This window comes from Falco biarmicus, chromosome 3 (genome assembly GCF_023638135.1).
Source record: "Falco biarmicus isolate bFalBia1 chromosome 3, bFalBia1.pri, whole genome shotgun sequence".
NCBI lineage: Eukaryota > Metazoa > Chordata > Aves > Falconiformes > Falconidae > Falco > Falco biarmicus.
In genome coordinates this window covers 86,177,551-86,205,139 of record NC_079290.1, presented here as the reverse complement: position 1 = coordinate 86,205,139, position 27,589 = coordinate 86,177,551, and the positions used below count along the sequence as shown (strand labels likewise).

General features: G+C 44.6%; 1 protein-coding gene across 6 annotated transcripts in view; it reads right to left on the bottom strand.

The window, feature by feature from the left end:
* Positions 1-26,204, bottom strand: part of TSNARE1 (t-SNARE domain containing 1) — a 507,873-nt gene extending 481,669 nt beyond the window's left edge. For 4 of the 6 annotated variants that reach the window (XM_056332137.1, XM_056332143.1, XM_056332141.1 and 1 more), the window contains exons 1-2: positions 26,064-26,201; positions 9,793-9,882 (exon numbers count right to left, since the gene is read on the bottom strand). The gene's annotated coding sequence lies outside the window, so the exon portion shown is untranslated. Of the gene's footprint in view, positions 1-9,788; positions 9,883-26,063 lie in introns of all 6 variants that reach the window. The other 2 variants (XM_056332138.1, XM_056332139.1) reach the window with 2 other exon arrangements.
* Between the last annotated feature and the right edge of the window lie 1,385 nt (positions 26,205-27,589).

The window sequence follows — 27,589 nt, the reverse complement described above, 5'->3', positions numbered from 1 at the left end:
ACATTCCACCCTGCTGCACCAACCAAGGTCCCACTATATCCTGATGCCTGGCACTCAGCCTCTTCAGCTGGGGTTGCAAGCAAAATTCATTCAACCCAAGCAAGAGCAGCAAGCTGCCTTGCAGAGCTCAGACTACATCCCACCATCTACCTAAAATCTACATGTTTGGTTTTGTGGGGGTTTTTTTTTCCCCTAAGTCTTTTTATTATTATTATTATTTCTGGTAGGGTTTTGTTTTGAATCAATCAGGCTCTGGAACTGGCTCACCACACAGACACCAGCATACCAGTGCCAAAATGTTGCATAGGGCTGAAGTCCATGGATCCACTTAAAAGAGAGTGGAGCCCTGACTTTTATTGGCTTAGAATGATGCAAAAAGGCATCTTTGGGCTGCAGCTCTGCGATGCATTAGCTCTGACAAGAGAGATAACTCAAGACCTCCCCACACTGCTTCTTCCCTGCCCCACACCATGGCTGGCTCTCCTCTCTCTTGCTAATATAGCAGCCAGCAGCTCATGCTGTAAATCAGATCAATGAAACATTCAGTTAAAAATAACAGCCAAAAACTCCTCCATTGCAGGAGAGCCTTTAGTATTACAAATGATGCACGTTACTAAAAAAAGCAAGCTGAGTTGAGAGTGATTTCTGAGAAGGTAGCAAAAAACCAGCACCAAGCCCAGCCAGCAGACCAAAAGCTGGGCTGCTCCAAGCATTGCTGGATCACCAGATAACCCTGATAGTGGGAAAACGGGTGTCAATACCCCCAGCTAGTGGCTACCTAGATCAAAGATGTTGGCTGGCTCCTATCCTGGACCTGTGTGGTGATGCTGCAGAGGCAGGACATACAGAGGACACCACCATTCTCTGCTTGCAAGCTACTCCTTGTGCATCTCCTTTCCCAGTGGGCTGCGTTACTCCTGCCTCGTGGCTGAGAGCAAGGGGGAAGATGATGGGATGCAGCTTCTGGGGTCAAGAAACAGCTTCCTTGTGGTGAGCACAAGCATTTGGCCTGTAGCGCTTACTGAAACTGTGAGAGAAAAGAAAAGAGATATCCTTGAGGTTTTTTATTCTTTTTATGATTGATGCTGGGAAGCATGAGGGATTTTGAGGTTCGTTGTTAGGGTTTTTTCCCCTTTTCATCTGATCTTAGCACCTTTCATCTAAGCACACTCTAAACAAATAACCAGTTGTCTTCATCCTGCAATCCAGATGCATGTTGCCATGCTCACACCAGACCTGTGCTTTACCCACAGCAGCCAGGTCCATCAGCAGGAGGATCTGCAACAGGACAACGAACCACAGCATCTTGCCTCCCATTTCCAGCACTGGGATGTAATCCAGCTACAGCAACTGTGGCTTTTAATGCCTTTTACAAACGCCTAACTCATCCTGTACTAATCCTTCAGAGCAGCTACTCCTTCATTTTACCCCTGGAAAGACCAAGCTAAAATATTCGTTGGGTTAAACACAAAACCCTACAGCTCTAGGCAGTTGTTCAGGACAGAGGAGTTGCTGTTACAGTTCTCTGATATAGTACAGCAGTATAACACCATCCTTGCAATAAAAGTACAGAATGAGCTTCTAAAGATGCCCTTCTAAACTAGGTATTTCTAAGTGAATTTAGTTTCATGACAAATTCTTTTTGCTTAGTTCTCACTTTTTTTTTTTTTTTTTTTTTTTTTTTTTTAGGGAGTGAGAGGGCAGACAGGGGCTCTTTTTCTCAAGCTCAACATTAAATTAAATTGAGAGACCCAACAATACATTGAAAAGGTACTCTTAAGGCATGGCACACGGCATATTTCAAACAAATGCAGCTGAACACCTCTGAATTATTGAAAGCTATTTCAACAAGGTGGTTCAATTATTTGAGACATTCACGCAACTTATAGGAAGTTGAACCTCTTGCACGGAGAAACTCACCAGCATGGAAAGCTGTCAACAACCCCATGGTCCACATCTCCTCAGTCTTCCTAGGCTCCAAAGGACTTCCCAAAACTGTCCTTGTGGGACATCAGGCTTCCTTCAGGAACTACTGCCCTGAAACACCCTTGCTGTGAGCTGAGATTTGCTTCCAGCCTCTCAGCTGGCTCTGATGCTGATCATTATCTCCTCGCTTCCTTTTACTCTCCAATAAATTTTAAGTTAAGCAAGTCAGGAATGAACCTTCTTGTCTTGCGCTGGCACATCTTCCAGCTCACAATACCTATATCCTACAGCAATGCACAAACTCAATGATTACCAGCTGGACCTTCAAGAGCAGGACACCTGTTTGTGCGGCTCTAGTCTGGCTACATGCAAGCAAGAGGTTTTCGATGGGGGCTTCAAGCTCAGTCCCTTCTCCATCACTCCTCTGGCACGCTGCCATACACCTCCAAAAAGCTCTGCTTCAGCCCACCATGACAGGCTACAGCTCATTATTTTAGTGAGAGCTTGCAGACACAGTCTCTCAGTGACTATTCCAAACCATGTCCAGATATCCCCAGAAGTCTTTAGTACTGAAAAAGCAAACCATGGAGGTGTGAATTAATACATATGTTGTCCACATCTCAACCACCACAAATCACAACCACTGAACAAGACCTGATACGCATTATTTTAGTTGACCTTTGACTACAATGGAGGCAAAGCAAGGTGAATCCAGCCCATAAATACTTCTGACTCAGCCAGCATGTGCAGACTGAAGAAGCTCAGACCTCAGACCTTGAAGGTAAGCACAGCACAGCACTGCATCTCCACAGGTGTTTCACATTAAATAGACAGGAGGGAGGTGTTAACACTGAAGCGATGCTCTGCAATTCAGGCAATCTGTGTTCAATTGCCAGCCTTCCATACACCCTGTAATGCAGCATTGCGTTATCTAGGAAAATTAAAAGACAAGGCACAGGCACCTCACCTGCCTCCAAAGTGTCCTAGTGCTGCAAAATCCATAGGAAAGACTCCTGGTTAAATGGGGTGTTATTCTGCTTTAGTACAGCCCAGCAAGAAATGGACTTGCATCATTTTAATTTTTAACCTTCACGTAGTTTCAATTAAGAAAATGTAAGTCACAAACATAAAAAGATACAATTATAATCAAGGTGGCAAGAAAGTGGTACTGTGTTTATCACTGGAACATTTTGGGAGTTATCCTGAACGAGTTCATACCATTGATCAAAGCATTTCTTTGCATCAGCCTGCTGCAGTAGGCAGATAAAACATAGCTGCACTGTGTGCATAAAATGTCTTCAGATACATAAATCTTAGCAAAGTGGCTTATTATTTTGAGGCAAAACCAGAAAGAATTACACATTGCATTAAATATTTTCTTCTCTGTCCTATTCTCAACAGTCTGAAAGATCAATTAAAGTGCTTTTCAATAAAACAGGAAGAGAAGCGCTTTCCCTAAATAAATAAATAAATAATGAAGCCACACTTTGCTTTTAGTATGATTTCTAAAGAAAACAAGTGTAATGACTTCAAGATTCCCACAGTGAAAAAGAAGAAAATGTGGAGGGTTTAATCATCCACTTATAAGATAACAAAATAGATTTCTCAGGTTTTAAAAGTCTCTTGTAAAATTTTAAGCATTCATACACAAATATTAGTAACATGCTGCAGCAACCTGAATAGTTTTCCCTGCCGTTGCACAGGAATATGTGCAAGTCCCTCCTCTGCACTAACGTACACCCATTTATGATTTCCACCACTTTTCTATATGCAAAGAGATCAAAATAAAACCACAAGCAATCATGCTGTGGCTTTTAACAGCTTCCTCCTCCCTCTTATGAAGGTCTTGCTGTCCTCCATATCAGCAAGCTCTCTGTCCAACTACACTGCAACATCTGGAAGCATCAGCATGAGCTCTCTGCACGCTGACCAGTACTGTGACTCACAGCCAAAGCCTCAGCACTGAGAGAGCATCACCGAGTTTAACTGGTCTCCCAGTTATAAACCATAAAAGGAACTGTGGGAAAGTGGAGAAAGACCATCCCACCAAGCAAACTCAAGAGCTACTTTCTTCTCAGACTGACCTATATCGCGTCTTCACAAGGCAAGGGAGAAACTATTCCCATCAAAACCCCATCTTCTCAGTTTCCAAGGAACACATTTATTACAATGAGGATGGTGAAACAATGGAACAGGTTGCTCAGACAGGAGGTACATACCCTATCCCTGGAAGTGTTCAAGGTCAGGTCGGACAGGGCTCTGAGCAACCTGATCTAGTTGAAGACTTCTCTGCTTATTGCAGGCATGTTGGACAAGATGACCTTTAAAGGTCATTGCTTTAAAGGCCATCCCTTCCAATCCAAACTATTGTATGATTCTCAGTTCTTAAAGAGCAGCAAATCATTAAACCACCACACTGAGATGAACCCAGAGGACCTTTCCAAGCTGTGCTGCTGGACAGCAATTTGGTGGAATTATATCTCCTCCCTCCCACAGCATTGCAGAAGCAGTCAAGTGCTCTTCCACTTTGCCCAGCCAATGCCAAGATGTTGGGCTCACTTCCAGCAATGCAGTCTGGAAAGGAAATCTCAGCTGTGGGCAAAGCTGTGACAGGGCACAATCACAGAATCATAGATTTTTTTAGGTTCAAAAAAACCTTTAAGATCATCAAGTCTAACCATTAACCTGGCCCTATGAGGTCCACCACCAAACCATGTCCTTAAGTACATCTGCAGGTCTTTTAAATACCTCCAGGGATGGTCACTCAACCACTTCCCTGGGCAGCCTGTTCCAGGGCTTCACAACCTTTTTGGGGAAGAATTTCTTCCTAATATCCAATCTAAACCTCCTCTGGTGTAATTTGAGGCCATTTGCTCTCATCCTATCATTTGTTACTTACGAGACTGACACTCGCCTTGCTACAACCTCCTTTCACGTAGTTGTAGAGAGCCATAAAGTCCCCCCTCAACCTCCTTTTCTCCAGGCTGAACAACCCCAGTTACCTCAGCCACTCCTCAAAAGACTTGTGCTTTAGACCCTTCACCAGCTTTGTTGCCTTTCTTTAGACATGCTCCCACACCTCTGCGGCGAATGAAGAGACGGGACGCAGCTTGATGCAAGCAAATGTCAATTTATTGTACAGAAGCACGCGTTTTTATACACTTTCAGAAGCTGCGCGTTTTAAACAGATTGGTTCTTGAAGCTAAGCCTTGCATACTAGGCAATCCCTGATTGGTGGTTAACTACCATCAATTAACAGCAAGGTGTTACCTTTCCTTGGCGCCATCCGTCTCCCACTCCCCTGTGCTCTGTAAACATGCCTCATCATGTTAATTGTTGTCTAGACAAGCTCGAGCACATTCCCCTCAGCTAACTGATTGCCACGCATGGTCCTAGTTTGCAGCCCGCTCCTGCACACCTCAATGTCTGTCTTCCAGTGAGGGGCCAGTTTCTCCAGGACAATGCTGTTGGAAACAGTGTCAAAGGCTTTACTAAACTTCAGAGACAATACCCACAGCCTTTCCCTCATCCACCAGGCAGGTCATGTTATTGTAGAAGGACGTCACGTTAGTCAAGCAGGACCTGCCTTTCATAAGCCCATGCTGGCTGGGCCTGGTCACCTCCTTCTCCTGTACGTGCCGAATGAAGGCACTCAGGATGATCTGCTCCATAACCTTCCCTGCCATGGAGGTCAGGCTGACAGGCCTGCAGTTCCCCAGATCCTCCTTCCTGCCCTTCTTCTAGATGGGCGTCACAGTGACTAGCCTCCAGTCTTCTGGGACCTCCCCACTCAGCCAGCACTGCTGATAAATGACTGGATTTGGCTTGATGAGCACTTCCACCAGCTCCCTCAGTACCCTCAGGGTGGATCCCACCTGGCCCCATAGACTTGTGTGTGGTTTTGTGCTGTATCAGGTCACTCATCACTTCCCCCTGGATTACGGGAGCTTCATTCTGTTCCCTGTCTCTGTCTTCCAGCTCAGCAGGCTGGGCAACCTGAGAAAAAACTGGTCTTACTACTAAAGACTGGTGCAAAGGCGGCATTAGGGACCATTTTCCTCACCCTTTGTCACTATGTTACCCCCCGCATCCAATCCAGGATGGAGATTCTCATTAGCTCTCCTTTTGTTGCTAATGTATTTATACAAACTTTTCTTACTGTCTTCTATGGCAGTAGCCGGAGTAAGTTCAGCTGGGCTTTGGCACTACTCATGTTCTCCCCGCATAACCTCACAACATCCTTACAGCCCCCCTGAGCTGCCTCCCCTTCTTCCAACGGTCACAAACTCTCCTTTTTCCCCTGAGTTCCAGCCAAAGCTCTCTCTTCAGCCAGGCTGGTCTCCTTCCCTGCCCGCTCGCCTTCCCACACATGGGGACAGCCTGCGCCTGCACCTCTGACATCTCCTCCTTGAGGGACGCTCAGCCTTCCTGGAGCCCTTGGCCCTTCAGAACTGCCTCCCAAGGGACTCTGTCAGCCAGGCTCCTAGACAGCCCAACGCCTGCCCTGCAGAAGCCCAAGCCGGCAGTTCTGCCGACCCCACTCCTGACTTCTCTGAGAAATGGAAACTCCAGCGTTTTGTGGTCGCTGTGCCCAAGGTGGCTGCCAACCATCACATCACCCACCAGGCCGCCTCTGTTCACGAGCAGCACCTCCACGGGCACCTTCCCTCGCTGGCCCACTCATCCGCTGGGTCAGGGAGCTCTTACACACACTCCAGGGGTCTCCTAGACCCTTTCCTCTCCGCTGAACTGTACTTCCAGCAGACACCTGCTAAGTTCAAGTCCCCCACGAGATCCAGGGCTAGCGATTGTGAGACTTCTTGTAGAGTATTTCATCTGCCTCTTCATCCTGGTTGGGTGGTCTGTAGCAGACTCCCACCAGGACACCTGCCTGGTTGGCCTTGTCCCTGACTCCTACCATAAACACTCGACCCTATCGTCACCATCATTAAGCTCCAGACAGTCAAAACACTCCCTAACATACAGGGCTACTGCGCCGCCTCTCCCTCCTTGCCCATCCCTTCAGAAGAGTTTACAGCCATCCCCTGCATCATGCCAGTGTTTTAGTGACAGCAACTATGCCAACATTTTCCAGCTGCACAATGTCTTCCAGCCGCTCCTGTCCGATGCCTCATGCTGTGCGCCTTGATGCAGATGCACTTTGGTGGGGCTATTGATCCTGCCACCTTTTGCTGGGGGAAGAAGCCCCAATTCCTATCTGACCATTCTCAGGCACTTCTATGGTTTCCAACACATCAGTAACCCCTGTGAATTTTCTGCCACACAGATCTCCATCCTCTACCACCACCGAGACATCAGACTGAAGGAACTCACTAGCACATTGTCCCTCAAACATTGGCATGCCGTCCCCAGGCATATCTCTTTCAAGCCTGGTTTTATCCCTTTCACCCTTCAAATCTAATTTAAATCTCTTTCCATGAATGCTGCAAACTCCTGTGCAAAGGTCCTTTTCCTGCTTTGAGACAGGTATACCTCGTCTGTTACCAGTAGGCCTGGTATTGTGTAAACTGGCCAGTGATCAAAAAAAAACAAAATTCAGCCAGTGACACCAGGCTTGGAGCCAGGTATTGATCTGCTGCCTCTTCCTGTTTCTTCCCTCATTGTTCCCTGCAACTGGAAGGATAGAGTAGAACACTGCTTGTGCTCCTGATCCCTTAACCAGTCATTCTCACACCAAAATGTAAAAGAGCTGACAGGAGAGAGAAATCACTGTCCTACTCAATTGAAACCTGAAGGAAGTAACTTGCAATACTAAAAAAAAACCTAAAAAAAAATCAAAAACAGCACACAAAAAAAACCCCCACCAAACCCAAACCCTAAAAAATAAAATCAAAAGCTAAGAGGCAAATAATTCATGTAGGCAATATGCAGTGCCCATACTCTACCCGAATTGTTTAAATTGAAGGTTCATGGTTTAATCAGAACCACTGTAAAAAGAAAAGCTAGGGTCATAAGTACAAGATTTATCTTCAGTAAACAAAACAGGTTTCTCAGTAAGGCATTTTCATTTGAAATATAAAAAAAACAAGTTGCAGTTTGTCAACGGACCAGTAAGGGGAGTTGGTGCCTAGAGCTTTGAGTCAACCACCCATATGCAGTGTTGGGTGGAGAAAACTCAAATAAATATAATTCTGAGGTAGTGACATTGAGAAAACATTGATGACTGCCAGAAGATGCTAGAGGAAGATGGACAGAAAGCACCATGTCCAGAAAACCCACCGACCTGGAAAAGAGAGAGGGCTTGAGTGATACTACAGTGCGGGGGTGGGGAAAGGTCATGTTTTTACTTGGAAATCAGTCTTCCTCTCCCTGCAAGACTTAATGGAGAATATGTGATGGAGAGCACTTGGAAGGAGGAAGGCAAAGGACAACTGAAATCAAGTCAAGATCAAGCCTGGAATAAGAAAATAAGGTCTAAATCTCAATGCACTTAGAGTACAATATTCTGACAGTAGCATGTTTCCCAGAAAAGACTTGGGCCAATTTTTCCAGAGGCCATGAGGAGACATCTAGGAGGGTACCAGATGCCTGGGAGAAGACTTCAGAAAATGGCTAATCAGCCACCTTATCACCGAGCCACAGCACTAGAAACAAATAGCAAAAAATACAAATAAAGATTTACTTTTAAAAGAAAGAAAGAGGAAAAAAAAAAAACCAAACCCCAACACTATAATCCTCTTGCAAGGAGTGGGATTTAATAATATTATACAGTAACTAAAGAAAATGCCAGCAGTAGGAACTCATTAAGTATTGTATGGGGAACAGCAGCAAAATCACTACTGCGTCTACAGCCATGCTGGGCTCGTCAACAGAAACAGGGCTGCCACCGGCTATGGGGCCGTGGGGAGGTGCACTCAAATACTTAAGTTCCTCTTTCCTGTTAATCTCATTAACCTCGTATTTACTCTGTTGTTGGTGATTACTCAGGATGTTAATAGGCATACTTTCTGCATACTGTTTACTGAATGTTACAAATCTGTTTAGCTCTGTATATGAAACAGGGCAGGAACATGCCAATGCTCCCCATGCTATGGAAAACAGACATACGGAAATTAAATCCTTTTTAAGGACATGTTTCAAAGATCATGAGTTCTTGAATAAGAATTAAGTGTAAGATAATCAATTGATTCAGATAAATATATAAAAGCCTTCCTTTTTTCTAATTCTAGTATACTTTCTAAAGTATTCTACGAAGGAGAAACAGATACCAAGCCAAAAATACCCAAGAGAAGACTTATTTCCTACTATTAAGCTGGAGTATATGAAACTACTATTCTAACCACGATACAAATTACCGTTAACAGTATTCCAGGTGGGAAAAACAGATGTAGTTTAAGAAAACCATTTCTGCTGATAAAAAAACGCTATAGGTTTTACAGACACAGTCTGTTACACCTTGAAAACTGATACTTTCCCTGACCATCTGTTCCTAGCAGAGCATACCCATTAATACTCGCTTTGGCCAGAAAGCCCAACTCAATGTCAATACACTGTGAGTGCAGGACATCCCAGAGCTTAATGAATCAGCCAAGTCAGGAAAGATCAGCTGTTAGGGGAAGAATTTGGATGGAGCTCACCCAATATTGATCAGTTAAAACAAGGAAACCACCACAAGAGAGAAGATGCCATCCAGAGGTGAACATACGCAAGCACTGAGCCCACAGCATTCCTGCACACCCAAGTCCAGAGGGTGGGTCTACAAAATAGAGCATCACCTCCAACAAGTTTAAGGGATACGGAGTTGGGGAAAAAGAAGAAAAAAAAAACCCAAACCAACCACAAAACAAAATAAAGTGGAACAGGAAGGATTATCAAAAGAAAGAAAACAGAAAAAATCTCACCCACAATTTTATTTCCTTGAGCTGTGGATCCACTAGTTCACCACCACGCAGCAATAGCCTAACAGACCCAAGGCCCGTCTCAGCAGTATCGTCTCTGTTCAGGTAAAAGGAAAATAAATAAAAATCAAAAGTGAAAAGTTCATACAGGTTTTTATCTGCTCTGTTTCCCCCGGTCTGAAGTGCAGGCATTCCCAAGACCGAGGTTTTAGCTGTATCTTTAGCTTTGACTGCCTTTGGTAGTTTTAACACCATGTGAATTTGTTAAAGAAAAATATATGTATTAGGCAAGCTTTGCTTTTGGTCTACACAGTATCTCTTGACAAGGTAAAACACACATAAAAACACCTACCAGTTTCAGGGTTCAAAAATTAGGGGATGCTCAGTGAAATACAGCAACTAATTTTCATCTTCTGCAATTCGTGATTTCATGTAACTGTCACTACCCCCTGCTTAGTGGTCTCATTTTATATTCACTTTTAGCCACTTTAGCAGGATATGTCACCATTTTTCCTACATCCCCAACAAAAAGAAAACCCATGCAACTAAAGGGATGGCTAAGCTAGAAGCATGCAACTGGGACAACCAAGTGGACTCAGCACAGAAGAGTAAAACCTTTGCTAGGATAGTGTAACACAAAGCTACACAAAGGACTCATACCTTTTTAACACCAGCCGATCTGTTATAAAGCAGTTACCAGAAGACTGAAAAATAATTGTGGTATCTTTATAACTGATTTTTAATTAAATTACATAGAAAGAGGAAAAAAATAAATTTTTACTTTGGGGAAGATTATTTGTACAAGAGTGCATGTGCACATGCTGTGTATAGAGCAACAGAGAGAGATATATTCATATAGAAAAATACACAACTGCATATTTTAGAAGAACATCTGTAAAGATCCAATAGCTTACACAACTCTGAAGACTCTAGTTAATGATGTAATAAATCCACTTCCCATACACGCATTTTAACAGCTCGAATTTTTTGTCCCAAATTTGGAAACCGATGCTTCAAAAAGTATTTAACATGCTTTTAATGCAATTTATCATGCCTTAATAAAAAATAAAATAGGAAATAAGAAAAATTATGGCTTAGGCAACTCAGGTAGAGGCACTTTTACGCTTTATAAAATTAAGGACATACAAGTATTACGCTGTTTTTACAGCAATTATTCCTCAAAGAAAATACTTTAATCAAACTGTTGAAAACTTTGGTTGGTTGGTTTAAGAAGGAGAAGCATCATCATGCAGGACTCAGTCTTCCAGACTTATCAACAAAGCATTCTAATCCCTCCTTGGGATGGGAGACTACAGAATGTCAGATCACATGGGATGACACTGGGGCTGGAGAGAGCAGCAAAGGATGCTCAAAGAGCTCCTGCCCTGAGTTTTCGTACCCTTAGAAAAATCACACAATTACCCATTCTTCTTCTTTGATGAACACAATGTACTACAACACCCTCAGAAGCCAACAGCAGAAGCTCCAACACATGAAAACAAAAAAAACCTTTAGAACCTTTAAGTTAAATCACAGCAGTCAGCACCAGCTTTTGATGACAGGGTAAGACAGACGTTTCAACTTTAGGATGCTGCCCAGCAACGTACTGTCATGCTACATCACACAGTGCTCCTTCCTTGTTATTTTCTCTGGCCAAAGGTCAAAATTAATCTTCCCAAGGGACAAGCCTTCCTATAGAAAGAGTGATGAAACTCCCACATCCAACTGCCTCATGAACAATCCACATCTCCATTGTGAGGACCTTCCAAACATCAAGCCATGCTGTGATTTCTCAAGGAGGCAACCTTCCCTCTTTGTAATCACTGTACAGTGACACACAAAGCATGTGCACTTTACCACAGAGACGCAGGACACCCTGTACAGATCCCATTCCTCCTCTAACACAGCTAAGGAGGCATCAATATGAAGTACCACTGTCTACTGGATCACATCTACACATTGAAAACCAAACAAAGTCTATGTTTCAACGTCCAACAGTCTTGGGAGCATATTTTCTGGGTTTTGTGCGACACTGGTTTTTGGGGAGGTTTTTTTGTTTCTTTGTTTTTAATCTACTAGAAAATCATAAATCTATTAGATTAAAATCTAATAGAAAAACAACCTATTGTAAAGCAGAGGTAACGGCTTGGTATACAGCTAAATTACACATCAACCTGCTCTAGCACCAGGACTGCACTTTCCCCTTCTCTGATGCACGCTCCATCTCAACGCGTTCAAAGGTCCCAGCAAATTGCAAGCAGCAGAGGATCCCTCCAGCCCTGCCATCACGTCCCCAGGAAAGTCACTCCTTAACAACATGTATTGCTTCCATGTGTTACCAAGTTCCCATAATTAATTCAAAGAGCAAAACTGAGGGAGTTATAGAGAACAATGCTGGCAGCTGCAGTTAACTACTTTCATCTGATCAATTAACCCTTAAATTTGTAAGGAAAAAAAAAACAAAAAACCCAGCAATATTAACGTGACCGTGCAATTTAAGGTGGGTGGGACAGGGAAGTCAGAAATCTTGCCTCAAGCAAATCTCACATGGAGCAATCTTGCTCCAAATGAAAACAACATTATTTGTCCAGCACAGAGAGTCCAGAACTGAAATCTCAGGATGCTTATTGCCTCTAAGGTAAGGGCTTCTACCACCTTCATGAGGCCTTGGGTCAAACATTTTTAAACTGCCTCTACAAGCAAAAATCAGTAATTGTTTTAGTTTTTCACAAGTTAAGCCATGACACATCCCACCCTGCCAAGTGGGAACTTGGGTCCTTAAGCAGAGAAACATGGTGGCCCAGTTCTACAGAAGTATCAATATTACGCCCATCTCTCAGAGCGCCCAATGGTGCAGGCAGCCCTAGGAGGATGCAAACCAATATTGAAGTTATCTACATGCACTACATTGCACATGAGACTGCTTCACGACCCATCTTCTCCTTATCTCATCCTCCCACCCTTCCCATCCCATGGATGTATCTGTTTTCTTCTCTGAATCAATCATGTCAGGCTGTTTCTCCACAGCAGGAGTGTCCTGCTGGACACCACACAGGAATGCAAGAGGGACATGATCTTTGGTTGGCATCTGTAGAAACGATGCCACTATAGGGAGGAATTAATGACAACTCTGCGACCTGCAGGTTTTGTGTTGGGTTTTTTTAAGCCATCGTGTATATAACTCACATGATGTCAGTACAAGAATATCACACTAAAGATCTGGAACGTAAGGGGCGGGTTCTCCTCGTTTCTATGGTTATAAGCAATTTTAATGACCAACCTAAAAAAAAATCTGGAAGAGAGAGAGAAAGTAGGAAGGAGTGAGGTAGGCGTTTAATTTTGATTGACAAGACATAGCATAACTAGTTAAGATCTGTCAAATGCCTGCTGAGGATCACAAATCCTCAGCACATTGTATGGCAGACAGAATTAGTCTAAATGCATAGCTTTACAAAAAATATTTCTTACCCGGCAAGATCAGAGTTCACCATTTCATTTTCTCCACACAAAGCAGCTAATACCATAACTAACAAAGGAGCCAAGGTAGGAACAGGAAAAATACATGGCTTTTATTATTTATGAGATTTTCAAATGTTAGTATGCTACAATGTGTTAACTTTTGTCCCTAGTCAATATATATATTTTATATATATTCATACATTTATATATATTATATGTATATATAGTGTATATTTATATATACACACATAAATATATATAAAAATGGGCAGCATTCCCAAAACTGTTAACTACCACAACAACAATTTGAAAGGTATTATCAACCTTTCATAGCATCACTTTGGAATCACATCTGCATCACATTAAAAGCTGTACAAATACAGAGTAAGCTGATGACTCCTGTGTTAAAGACCTTAAAATAGGAGACTGAATGCAGAAACTTGAACATAGATTGGATGGGAAATATCAGAAATGCAGATACAATCTGGAGAGACAGAAACACTGGCATGACAGCTGCGAAGTTTTCTGAAGATATACCATCAAAAAAACAAGGTTTGGGGAAAATTAAGAGCATCCCAACAACCATTCATGGGTGATGTCATCGAGAGAGAAGAACGGTGAGACAGAAACGTGGAGCATTTCAAAGTCAGGAACAGAGATTCATAACCTTGGAGGGAAGAGTCAACATCTCAACAAAGCATAAGGCAGCAAAGAAGGGCCCTGGAAGACATAACCAGCTTAATGCAACAGAGGTACAGGATGCAGCAAAGGACAGACACAACGAAGATTCAAGATGTGCCTGAACCAAGCAAGGAAGATGTTTTTCTTCTACTCACTCAGCACTGTTGAGGACACTGTGATCTTCACAGGGCCATATACTCATGAGACCATAATTTTCTGGGTTTCTATGTACTTTCTTTTAATGTTTTAAAAGGCTCTGCTATTTTATCAAATTTTGTTTGACTTTTAAGGAGGGAAATCTAGGCAAGAGAGGACAGGGCTACGAAGGAGGGAAGTCAACAGATCCTGAGATGCCTGCCAACAGGATCTGCACTTAAACCATGCAGTTTTGGCAAAGAACACCCTCAAAATATGATATTTAAAAGTCTTATGGTGTTGGAACATATAATTAAAGCAAAAGGACACAAGTGAACTAAGAATTGATCAACACCAACTTGTATCAAAGTCAGGAGAACGTGTTCCCACAGTCTCAGCCACCTGGTTCTTCCATGCTACGCTGAAAGAAAGAAAAAGTAGCTACCAACTACTTTCATTTCACTGAAGATTATCCCTCTAAAAGCTACAGATCTGTACCGATCTCTAAGAGCTAAAAAAACCCAAAACCAACACAAACAAAACCCTAAACTCATAAGAAGTTGCCTTGTACTGCCAGTTTCCAATCCTAGAGCAACATATTAATTGTGATACAAACTTTTCTTTCCCCCAGCAATGCCCAGGCTTCACAACAAATGATCATGAAAACACTTACAAATCAGTATTTCTTGAAGAGCCACAGAACTCACTCCTCAAGAACCAGAATAAATGGAATGACTCAAATCCACTTCCCAACTAGTCACCTCACTGGGGCAAGTCCACTGACCTCGGTCACTTAAAACTCTTATTTTACAAGTAGTTAAACTAAACCTGTACAAGATTTATTCAGCAGTTATACCCTAAACAAGCACAGTAGCACTCACACACGAAGTTACTCTTACTACCAGTATCTAAATACTTAAACCATTATACAAAACTTGACAGATTTGGGCACAGATTCATCAATTTCCATCAAAAATTTCAACTGATCTCTTAAGAAGTCAACGAAGACTTCTAAAAAGCCAAAGGCAGTGTGATGTGCAACAAGGAACACCAAGCTCCAGGACACGTTCTCGCACCACTCCGTTGGGCACACTGACTTCACTGAAGTCCAGCCGTGGCCCATTTAACGGGGTGTACAAGTCCAATGCACACCTCAGCTCAGATAATTTAAGTCCCTGAGAAATCACATGCAAGAGAGAAAAGCATTGCGGATGCAGTCTTCCAGCCTTCCTATCCAATGGCTGAGGATGCTGTCATGGTCCACAAGCAAATACATTTGGTCAGCTCTGCCCAGGAAACCTCTACTGAATATAACCCATCACCAGCACACAGGAACTGCTCAGTAACTGTGGCTGTAGTCTAGTTATGAGGTGTGTGAGGGGAGGGAAAGGACCTGAGCTCTTGCAAGTGTTCCAAATCATCAAGAACATCTTCAATGCATCAGTTAATGACACAAAGAGACACCACACATCAAATAAGGTTCAAAAGTAGGATCAAGGATAAAACAGGAGTATTAGGCGAGAATGGGAAAGAAAAGAAGATATGCCAGCGCAGAAGGTACTATCAAGAGGGTAAAACTGCCGCCTGCTTTTCTGTCCTCAAGTATTAAATGGGACAACATTTGGCTAGTGGTTCCATGGCATGTAATAGTTCCTCTCAATCTCCCTCAGTGCTTCTTGTACTCACTGAAGCAGGATAACTGCTTTAACCTACCTGAGAACTCGCACAGCCACCCAGTTGTACCTGCTGAATACAAGCAAGCCTGGCAGCAGAAAGAAGCAGTAGTACCTCTGACAAGTACTGATGGACGCAAGACCAACCTGGCCAGTCATAAAGTAAGAACCATGAAATCACTGCTTTTGTTCTCCTAATTTATTGCTGTTTCCTTCCCAATAGTGCCACCATGAACTCAATAAGCAGGAAATAAAAAATGAAGTGATTCATATTTTATCCAGTTTCTTATTGCAATATTTGAAACAGCCAAGCCACCTATCACCAGCTTGAAGACAGAAGTCAAACCAGCACTGAGGCAGCTGGCACAAACTCATTTATTACCAGATAATGCGTCCAAACCTCCCAAACCAACTCCGCAGCCATCAAAGCCACCTCTTTCCTGGACAGTGCCCAGGAATGACTTGCAAATGAAATGCAACCAGATTTATTGCTTCTGCAACCCTGGAAATTTAAGTTACAGAGGTGACATTACATTTTGTTTTGCCAATGCTAATCTAATACCTTTTTGAAGGTGCATATGTTTCACCCTGCTGGCTTCCAACACTGAATTACCAGCTCTGCTAAGCTTCAGAATAAATGAGACGAGCGTGCCCTCTGGGCAAAATCCCTTGTTGTAATCTTTATTCAAAACACACTGCTTCGGAGCCTTGCATGCATTGCCAAAAATCGCCTTGAGGTTTGCTCTTAAGATGGCAATTTGCATATCAACATTTTGCTGCAGAGCTTACCCAATGTCCCCGCTATTATTTTAATACTCAACTGTGGGCGGGCCCCTGAGCGACGCAAAGAAATGCACACTAAAAATACTCCTGCTTTCCCCACCGGCTCCACACATGACCACAGCTAACGCCGGCTTGGATACAAAACCAGGAGCTATGGCATCCATCCGCCTCTTAAGGAGGATGCATAGGCTCCAAAGTGCTCAAAAAACACGCTATGAAGCAGAAAAGTGCCTCTGCATGGATAGAGGAAGGATGCACACAGCAGGTGGAGGAGGAAGACTGCAGAAAGAGCCAGATTTGCAGTCTAGGAAAGCAGGAGAGGTTTATCCAAGCGCAAGACATACTTGGGAAAACAATTCAAGAGGTAATAAAGCAGGCAAGGGAGGCATTGCCTGGGACATGAATTTAAGATGATACTGAGCAGAGGAAGGGAAAGAAATCTCATGCACACAATAGGAGTGATCCCCAGCAAACGCAAGCACAGCCTGATTCATGCCCCAGAAGGGAGATCCCAGTCCCACTGGCAGCACCACGTCAATGAAAGTGCGCGAAAAAACATGGATTGCAGGTTTTTCTGTGCCTTCCTCCCCCTCACCCAGCAAACCCCAGTCTCAGAGGTTGTAATTATTTTTGGCAAGGTGTAAACAGGTCCAGGAAATGAAACTGAAAACCAGAGTTATTTACAAGATGTAATGCAGGGTGCCAGCATCAGAGCCCAGCTACCAAATCAGCAAGTGTAAGGTCACCCCTGTCCCCTTCAGAGAGCAACTTTGCCTGGCTGGCTGCACATCTCTTTGCAAAACAACCAGCCTCAGTCTGCCCAGAAAGGCAAGTAATGGAAACGGAGCTCAATGAGCCACCGGAAAGCATTGCTTCAGACAACTACAAGGGCTTTATCACAGGACTGGTAAGTTTTGAGATTACATCCATCAAGACAACATCCACGCAGTCCTTAAGTGACCATGACAACTACCTGCCTCTCTAGGCTGTGGGAGAGCAGCAAGAAAGGCATCAGGTCTATAAGTCTTCCTCCACCAAAGCTGTTGTGGAGGGAATCAGCCAAGGGGCTCTATCTGCATGTAAAAGACTGGTGAAGACCACTCATTGCCTTACACTGAAGGCCACCACCTGCTTCCAAGGAGTACTGCCCCAACCCAGGAAGAACCACAGACTTTGAAAAGCAATTTGCTTGCAAAAAGGAAAGCTTTATATTCTCACTTTCCTTCCTGCTGGCAGAGAGAAACAGCAAAACTTGAACCTTCCCAGCAAGAGGATATTGCACCCCAATGGGGCTGAAGAAGCCAGCAGCATCTCAAGCCTGAAAAGCAACCACCAAGGAAAACACAAAAGCTCTTCCTGGTCTTACCAGGAGCCAAAGGAAAAGGGATCATAGAATGATAGAAAGGTTTGGGTTGGAAGAAACCTTAAAAGATCATCTAGTTCCAACCCCCTGCCATGGGAACAGGCAACTGCCACCAGACCAGGTTACTCCAAGACCCATCCAGCCTGGCCTTGAACACTGCCAGTTGACGTGGCATCCACAACTTTGAGCAACCTGTTCCAGTGCCTCACTACCCTCACAGTAAAGAATTTTCCCCTATTATCTAGTCTAAATCTACCCTCTTTCAGCTCAAAACCATACCCCCTTGTCCTATCACTACATGCCCTTGTAAAAAGTCCCTCTTCAGCTTTCTTGCTGGCCCCCTTTACAGTCAAAACCAAGATGTGCAGGAAGGCAGGAGACGAGTGCCCCAGGAACAGGAGGACCTCCAGACTGCTTTCTGCACACTCTCTTTAGAGTCTCTGTTCAAATGCCTTGCAAACAGGACTAGGACCCACAGCCCTATTTCCAAGTATGGGATTACACTAAATTCTAAATAATTTTTAAAAGGATGACAAACACAATGCATTAGGAAAGGAATTGGACCAAGAGAGAAGAGCAAATCTATAGACCTCAGATCCCATGGGACATTTCTATATACAGAAGGAAACAAAGGTACATCTGAGAAATGTGCAAAGGAAAAAAAAAAAACATAGCAAAAAAAAATAAACAACAAACCAGATCTTTGTTTCCATACACAAAGAAGACGATATTTACAATAAACTGCAGGTATTTCCATAAATGGGGGAGTGGACAAAACCAAAGTCAGAATTGAAATCTTTTCCATCGCCTTATGTTTGGGGCAAAGGAGAAGAAACCTATCTGTGTGAAGCTTTAAAGATTATATTCAGGAAAATATCTGTAGTGAGTCTGTCAATCTGCTTTTTATCAAATTCAAAGGAGAGTCAGTCGCAGCATCCTGCTTTACTGTAATTGCAGTACTGTTTACACCACTCGCTTAAACACATTTCCAAGGGATCAGTCTTGGCACTTGAGCAGGATAGCAATCCATTATATTTTTAGAAAAACAACCTATACCTATGAAACTTCCCTGTGATGCATGATCAATACTTAAAGAGGGCTTTGGGAAGCTCACAGTTGTTCTCTATAACAGAAGCATCAAAAAGCTCAGAGGAGCATTTCTGGAGCTTCAACACCCACATTTTGCCACCTACTTCTGTCTTCAGGCACTTGCAATTAATGGAAGCTGAAGGTCCTTGACACCAAGAAATGGAGCCACTAACATACAATGGCCTCAACACAACTTTAGGCACCCCCATTTCAATTATTTTTTTTTTTTACATTGTTGCTTTATTTATCATTAGTGAAAGCATCCTAGTAAAATGAACTGATTTTTCACAGCCACTACAAATCTGGATAGTTTTACAACATGTACATAACCTGTATGTAAAGTGATGTATGATGGTAAGCAGCAAGATGGGCACACTTCCCTGATCACAGCGATGCTTATTTGCTGATCCTGTCTGCACTGATCCCAACCCTCTGTCCACAGTGGCTTTAGCAGAGATAAACCCAACATCTTTAAGTCTTTAAAACAAAAGCAAAAATATCAGAGCATACAGCAATCAAAAACAAAGGCACTGTTATATATGTTAATTTTACTGTATGACCTCACGTACTATATTATAGAAATTAATTGCTATTTAAGAAGAAGTATATGCTTGTAAGTTTAATTTCTCATACTTTTTCACTGAGTATCTGCTCCTGGTCACTAACTGCAGCAGAATATTTGATAGGACTGACATTAGGGCCTCTCCAGCAGCGACAGGTACTCAGGTAAGACAGCGGCTGGAGATACATCAGGCAAACAGAAGAAAGCAAAACATTTGTGAAAGATATATCACATCTCAAGCTACTCAACAGTATGTTTCAACTTGTATAAATTAGGTATTTTAGAAATTAGGAGGTTCTCATGAAAGTCTAGAAAGCTGATAGTGTCACAAGGGATCATAAATCACTTGTTATGCAAGGGGAAAAAAAAAAAAGTCAAAAGCTGTATTAAGGTTTAGCTCTTGCTTCACTTTGCAAGAAGGAAAAGCTCAAGATCTGCAGCTCCCAATAGAAGGATGCAGCTACATGGAAGATGGTAAAAAACAACGTAGATTGATCCACAGCACCTACTCTTATACATACATGTGATTAATTTTTTTTATTATTAGTAGCTGGGAATAGAAGATGCAGTTCACTGGAGTAAACTTCAAGGTGCTGTAGCTATTACCATTTAAAAACAACACACAAAAAAAGTTTCCTTTCTCATTAATAAAGATTCCATGGCAAACAGAAGGGACAAAGAGGGATTTTCAATCACTGGTGGGACATTGAACAGTGCCTGCGCACAACCAGCATTTTAAAAAAATAATCTGCATTATCCCCCTTCAAATAAATCAAGCCCACATACTGGAAAAGGGAGGCTTCAACAGAACCAATGGCAAAGTTACGCAAACTCAAGGGATCACTGTCTGCAGCTCCCATTTCCAGGCTGATGAAGCGCAATAAATAGCAAACGAAGAAAATCCTTCATGTACAGCGTTACATCAAACAAGGAGTTACCCAGCCAGTCAGCACAGTTCCTGCAGCCTCATCGTCCTTCCCCATCACCAAACAGATGCACGGCAGCGTTTTTTCTCCCCTCTCCAAAATTAGAAGAACTTGGAGCATAACGAGCATCTCCAGGCTGGGACATGGGATGCTGCAAAGCATTTGCTAATAATTCAGCTCAAACATAGTTGCAATTATCTACAATTAGTTGCAACCACTGCTCCCTCTGATAAAAAGCCCTTATTTTAGCCGCTAATATGTTTTCCAAACAAACTATTCACGTTAAAAATTTCAATACTGGTTATCTAACCAAGCACTAAATCCCAAGAGGAAATGCAATGAGCAGTGGCGTGTTTTTTGCATTAAAAACTCTGCAGAGCACAGGCTGGACTTTTCCTACAGTTAGCTTTGCTGAACTTGAAGCCACCGTTGCACAGCTCACAAACCTGGTGAGACATCAGCCACATTTTCCCCAAACAGACCAGGAGAATTTTGCTTCCCCAAGACATCCCAAAACTGGGGCACAAGAGCTGGACAGTGAGCACCATTGCACAAGGACTGTGGTCACAGTCATGAGATGCCACATACTGGTAAATAAATAAGGGAATTTCAGGGGGGAAAAAAAGAAAACTTAAGAAAAGAAGCATCCATGGCTGTATATGCCTCCACTACAGCCCTCCTGAGCTATCTGCTCATATTAAGTTTTTTTACAAAGCAGCCTTTAATAGCAAGTTTGGGAGTTCACTTGTACTATATTCAAGTCTCTAGCATCTCACACTGCAAGGAAATGGGTTAATTTAAAAATTTGGGACACATCACCTCCAAATCTGTCTGTTTTCCATATGCAGAAAAATGGAGGCACCTGCCTCCTCCATGCAGAAGTATCACAAGAAGATTTATTATAAACTGGAAAAAAACAAAGCAGCAAGCTTCAGCAATGAGGATGATCAAAGCCCCTCACAGAAGAAGAAAATATTTGAAAGAAATAAGGAGTATGGCAACCTACGGCACAACAGTGTTAGAATAAAATCATACAGCATGGCTGTCACCTGCACTATTTTGCTCCATGCACCAATGACAGAGGAGTCCTACCGGAGGGGGGGGGGGGGGGGGGGGGGGGGCGGGAACCCTACAAACATGGCCAAGTCATTTAAGACTATAGTCATAATAAAGGTAGGCAGCATGGGAAGAAGCACAAATAAAGTCCCTGATAACCTCAAGGAATAAATAAATAAATAAATGTATCACAGTTTTGCAACATGTGGCTTTGCAGCGGGGGCAACAGCAGAACAAGAACACAACAAACGCTACACAATGAGGAGTATAAAACATTTTGCAGTTATTTTGCAGTTATTTCTGCTTTTATTTAGGGAAGAGAAAACAGAGACAGGAAAGAAATCACAGCCTAACCCCATACAAACATTTACCTTGTTTAAAAAAAAAAAAAGGTAAAAAGTTAATTTACTAAAAAAAACCCTAAATTTAGGTATTGCAGCCCAGTTCGATTTCATTCCAGGAGAAGCTGGAAAATGTTTTGCAGATTTTGTTTGCAGTATCCCAGCAGATGAGCAGCCAACACACCTAAACTGCCCTTGGTAGGGCTTCTCCCCAGAGCTCTGCATCCCAACAAAAGAGCATTAAAACACCTGTGCTGATACAACACTTCTCCTGTTTTTTTGAACCCATCTTCAGAATATTTTAAAAAATGCAACTGATCACCAATGCAATCTTCACTTTCTAATGGTGCTGCCAGCAAAATGGACAGGGAAAAAACAATAATCCACCCTGCCCTTTTATTTTTAGTTAAGTGCTATTTTTTCCATCATCAGAAACACAGAAGAGCAGAGATGTGCCCATGCTCTACAACAAAGAGATGGCACCTGCCTACTGAATTTCCTGACTAGTGACACTATAAAGAAAAAGAAGAGTTTTAAATAGAAACCTCCCTGCAAGTGTTAAATCAGATTAATTTAACTCTTTTGCATTATTTTAATCTTACCATCATTCGCAAGGCAAGCAGGAAAAAAAAAACAAAACCAACAAAAAACAACCACAACACAGTAGGATTCTTATCTTGACCATATTCCTTTGGAAACACAGTGTATTATTAAAAACCACAAATAACCTTTCTGACAGTAAAAGACACACACTTCTAGCTCCTCTGCAGTAGGGCAACAGCACGAAATTCATATTACTTTTATAGTTTTCTGGGCATTTAACATCAAGTGATGGGCACAAGCTTCCTTCATTCCTTGTAATGCTTAATGCTGCTTCTGGCAATGCCACCCCAAGTTTGTGGACAGATTTTGTATTTGCACGTGTCAAAAAATATGTGTTTTATTCTTTTGCAGCAATTTGAAGGGTTGCTGATGCTGCTGAAGGACAAGCTTTGCAGTATTTCCCCAACAAGCGCTGGCAGGAAGCTCCGATGCTTCGGTTTGCAAGTAAAGTTCATGCTTGAATATCGGGATGAAATTTAGACCAAATGTACCATGCTGTAGGCAAACACATCCACTCCCATGGTCAGGAAGGCACCACCAACCACGTCATGGGTGGAAGGACCAGTCCTCCATCCATCCAGTCTCATGGGGATCAGACCTGGGTGAAAGTCCTCTCCAGTACAAGCAGCCTTTGCCCCGATGACGGTGACTCCAACCCTACATAAGACACAGGCAGAGGCTCCTCCTGCCCACACAAAGCTCTTGGGTGTCACAGATTTCCATAGCCCCCTGCAGGACCAGGAACCATCAGAAGGTTCATAAAAAGCCAAGCAAGAGCCACCTACCCACCCCGCCACCCAAACTAGCTGAAGTGTAGGTAGGAGGACAACAAAGATGGGAAAAGTAAAATAGATTTTTTTGAACACTCTTTCCATTTTCATCTAGCAGAATGTGTTTATGGCACAGGCAGGGAACTGAAAGTATTATTTTTATCCTGATATTATTTACCCTTTCACACTTGCTATTTAAATATCTCTGAATTCCCAGAAGAACCAGCAATTCAAAATACCATTTGATATATATTTATAAGCAAGGGGGAGCACAGACTCATTCATTTTCAGCTTGCCTACTTTTTTTTTTAAATTAGATTTTAAGTGCTGTAATATCGATGTGCAGATTTATCAAGACACAGAAGTACTATTTCTCTTCCACTCTCAGTAAAGAGTCTCCAGCCCCAGGACAGGCATCTTGCTGTCTGGGAGACCCAGTCACACTGGAGAATCATGTGGTGAGGAGCAAATGATGAGAGGTTTAAAATAATCATTAAAAAAAAAAATAAAAATCAGGAGCTGTGAGAAAAGGAATTAAGTTTCTTGCACAAGAGAGGATGGGAATAAAATACTTCTATTATTAAAATCTCTCTTCTACCAGTCTCTGTAGCCAACCTCAGCTAAATAACTTGCAGTCGTTGCACAAGAGACAGCTCTGCATGCCAGGAAAACCACAGCAGTACAGGGTTATACTGTGAAACTCCCTTGAACCAAGCAATTGCCAACACCCTTCTAGGACGGCAACATCGCACCCGAAAGCTCGGTTGTGTTTAGGCAAGATGGCAGGAGGAAATGGGGATGGCGATCTCAACCAGGAGCCAGGATTCCAGCAGGACGCATGGTTGCACTGCTCAGCCTCTTCGATGTCCATCAAAGCCACATCAGTGGTGGCTGTGTTAATTTTTAATTGCATTAATACACACAAGCAAACCAAGGAGGCAGGAAGCTTTGGAGAAAGCACTAATCATTATTTGTTGCTCAGCTGATGGTGGGCGAGGGGATCAGCACACCATTAGCACCCTGGAAAAGGCCCAGAGACCGAACTGGAAATAGATGAGAAAGGATATCACAGCTGGAGAAAGAGCAGGAAGGCATCAAGGGGCCAGACAGCAGCTGGCCTGAGTCATCGATGATTTAAAGACCTGAACCATCTGCACTGGCTCCTTAGACCAAGGCAATACAGAGACCAACAAGGCAGGACAGGACATTGCATAGTCACAGCCCCATTGCAAAGGGAAATACCTGCCTGGAAAAAGGGGTAAACACTGGATAAAATACACACCTTATTGCTATTGGATGAAAATAAATAAAAAAAAAGGGGGGGGGGGGAAACCACCCTCCTAGTTCAGTGCAGCCTTCCCAGTGCCAGTCCACACATGACACAGCTAATAAACTTTTAGTATTTAGCAGGACAAAGCACAGAGAGCAACACTTCAGACCACGGCCCCACGCAAGTGTTATACCGGGTTTGCAAACAGACAACAGCTTGTTTATGTGGTGCTCTCAGACACCAGATCCATCTCAATCTGCAAATGTCACGGAACACTTCAAATGCAAACAAGCAGAGGTTTTGCAGCATGGCTTCAGCGTGACTGTGGAAGAATGAAAGCGTGCTTTTAGGTTTCCAAACCCTTTGCTTTTTGATATGCACACAAAGACACTGAGCAGTTCAGTGGAAACACAAGATTTCCCCAGCGAAGTCCACTCCAGCGCCAGATGCTGCAGGTTAATTGTACCACGCAGCTAGGGTGAACTTTTATTAAAAGCTTCAAAGTACAAACACTTTGAAGTACAAAAGCAACAAAAAAAGTTTCTGCAGTCAGGCAAGGACTACTGCAGAAAGCGGCACTTTACACATTTAAAAGTAGTTTTATTTCCTCTCCTTGCATTCGCAAGTCCACCTCACTGACTTATTTATGGCTAAAGCTTCCTGAATTACCTTGGCAGGAAAAAAAAAAAAAAAAAAAAAAAAAAGAAAAAGTACCTTATACTCTATGCGAGGTTAAAACTGAGCCAAATTTAACTACAAAACAGGTCTCAGAGCAGTTCCCAATGTCACCATTGCACTGGAGATCAACACATCAAAGTTTCATTGTGTTAGGCAACCACCAGACAGTGTCACAGTGACTGGCGGTGGCAAAGTGGGCGCAGGGACCTCCCATCTTCGCCCGGTCACTGGCCACCTGGAACACACGCTCTGCCCTTGGGAGAGCACAGAACCCTGACCCAGGCCAGCCCTGTCCCCATGTCACACACAGACAGCCCTGTCCCCAGGCCAGCCCTGCCCCCATGTCACACACAGACAGCCCTGTCCCCATGTCACACACAGACAGCCCTGTCCCCAGGCCAGCCCTGTCCCCAGGCCAGCCCTGTCCCCATGTCACACACAGACCCTGTCCCCAGGCCAGCCCTGTCACCATGTCACACATAGACCCTGTCCCCAGGCCAGCCCTGTCACCATGTCACACACAGACCTGTGCCAGCCCAGCCCTGTCCCCATGTCACACACAGACCCTGTCCCCAGGCCAGCCCTGTCCCCATGTCACACACACACCTGTGCCAGGCCAGCCCTGTCCCCATGTCACACACAGACCCTGTGCCAGGCCAGCCCTGTCCCCATGTCACACACAGACCCTGTCCCCAGGCCCGCACACCCCCGCACGCCCCCCCCCCCCCCCCCGTACCCAGGCCGCCTCCCGCGCAGGGCCACCAAGTCCCCAGGTGACACACACGCCCCCAAGGCGGGACCGCCGTGTCCCTCGCACAATCGCGCGCGCCCGGAGGGGGGGAGGGGGGAGTGGGGGGAGGGGCGGGGAAGGCCCGGCACGCGCCCTCACCTGTCGCCGCGCGCCCGTCGCCGCGAGGCTGCGCCCTGCCGCCGGCACCCAAACATCACGTGACCGCTTCGGCCCGCCCCGCCCCGCCCCGCCCCGCCCCGCCCGCCGGAGTCCTCAGCCCGCAGGTGGTGCCGGCCGCGGACACCACCCCGCACTGCAACTCCCGGCTGGCACCGCGGAGCCGCGTTCCGCCCCCTGTCCACGGCGGCCAATCCGCGAAGGGGACGGCAAACCCCGCCCACCGCCGTCCCGCCCACCGTCCCTCCGCGCCAGCCCCGCCCGCGCCTCCCTCAGCCCCGCCCGGCCGGGGCTGTGGCGGGGTTTGTCCCTCAGCTCCACCGCCCGCTCCACTCCCCCTGACCCTCCCCCTCCCCCCTCCCCCCCCCCCCCTCCTCCTGCCCCTATGTGGGGATGCGCCAGACGCCGTGCGGGATGCCGGGTCCCGCCTTCCTCCTAAAGACGCGCTCCCCAAGGCGGGCTTCCCTTGCCTGAGGCCCGCCTGTCTGCACCCCCCCTCAGCCGCCTGCACCGCCACGGGTGCCCGGCTGCTCGTCCGCTGCCCGGGCATTCCCCTGCCCAGTCTCCTCCGGCCTGTGAGGTGGCAATGTGCTTCCCCTGCCGTCCTAGCTCCGTCCCCTCTGTCCTGCCGTAAGCCACCAGCCCTGGCGCTCCCCTCCTATGTTCCGTTACTGAGAGCAGCGGCCCGAACATCTCGGCTACCTTCCCTCGAGCGACCGGGCACAGGGACCCGTCCAGCCGCTGAGGAGCCCCGGGCTGGGGCTGTGGGGGCATCCCAACACTGGTTGGGATGCGATTGGGATGTGGTTAGCCTGTGGGGAGGGTGGGACTGGCAGCGGTGGTGTTCCCTTTGAATTCTTCAGCTGTGGACCCCTCAGACTCCAGCCCTGGACGAGCCAAGTCTCTTAAGATCATGAACAGATACTCTTGGAGAGCAGCGTAAGCTCTTTGAGGACAGGTTTGTGCCCTTCTTTTAGTCGTACAGTGCCTAGCACGCAGGAACAGAAAGAAATAAATAAAAATCACTGACTCACTGCTACTAAAGCTGCTAATGCTGTTCAAAACACCACAGATTGCAGACCGAGACTGGAGGAGATTGACCAAAAAAGTGCTTTGATAGAGCAGTTTAGCACACAAGGTGTTTGTCCAGCACACACCCTACCTGGGAGGGGTTTGCTTCTTGTTTGTGAAGTGGCAGCAGCTTTACTTGGTGGTTGGCTTTGCAAAAGGAGTTATAAAGCAAGCGTTTTCTTGATAGGGCCTTTAAACAACAATTCATTTTAACAAGGGGTTGACAAGCCAGCTGTTTTTTTCAGAAATGTAGTTCTGCACCAGTAGCCCTGCTAAAAAAAGCTTTGAAAGGGCTGGAGGGGCCACCTGAGCCTCCATAAACTTCAGGATTTTACAGCACCAAACTGCTATCAGAGCAGTTTCCTCGATCTTTTGCTGCATTGATAATCATTTATTTCTGTGCGACTCTAACAAAAACCCCTTAGGAAAGGGGACAT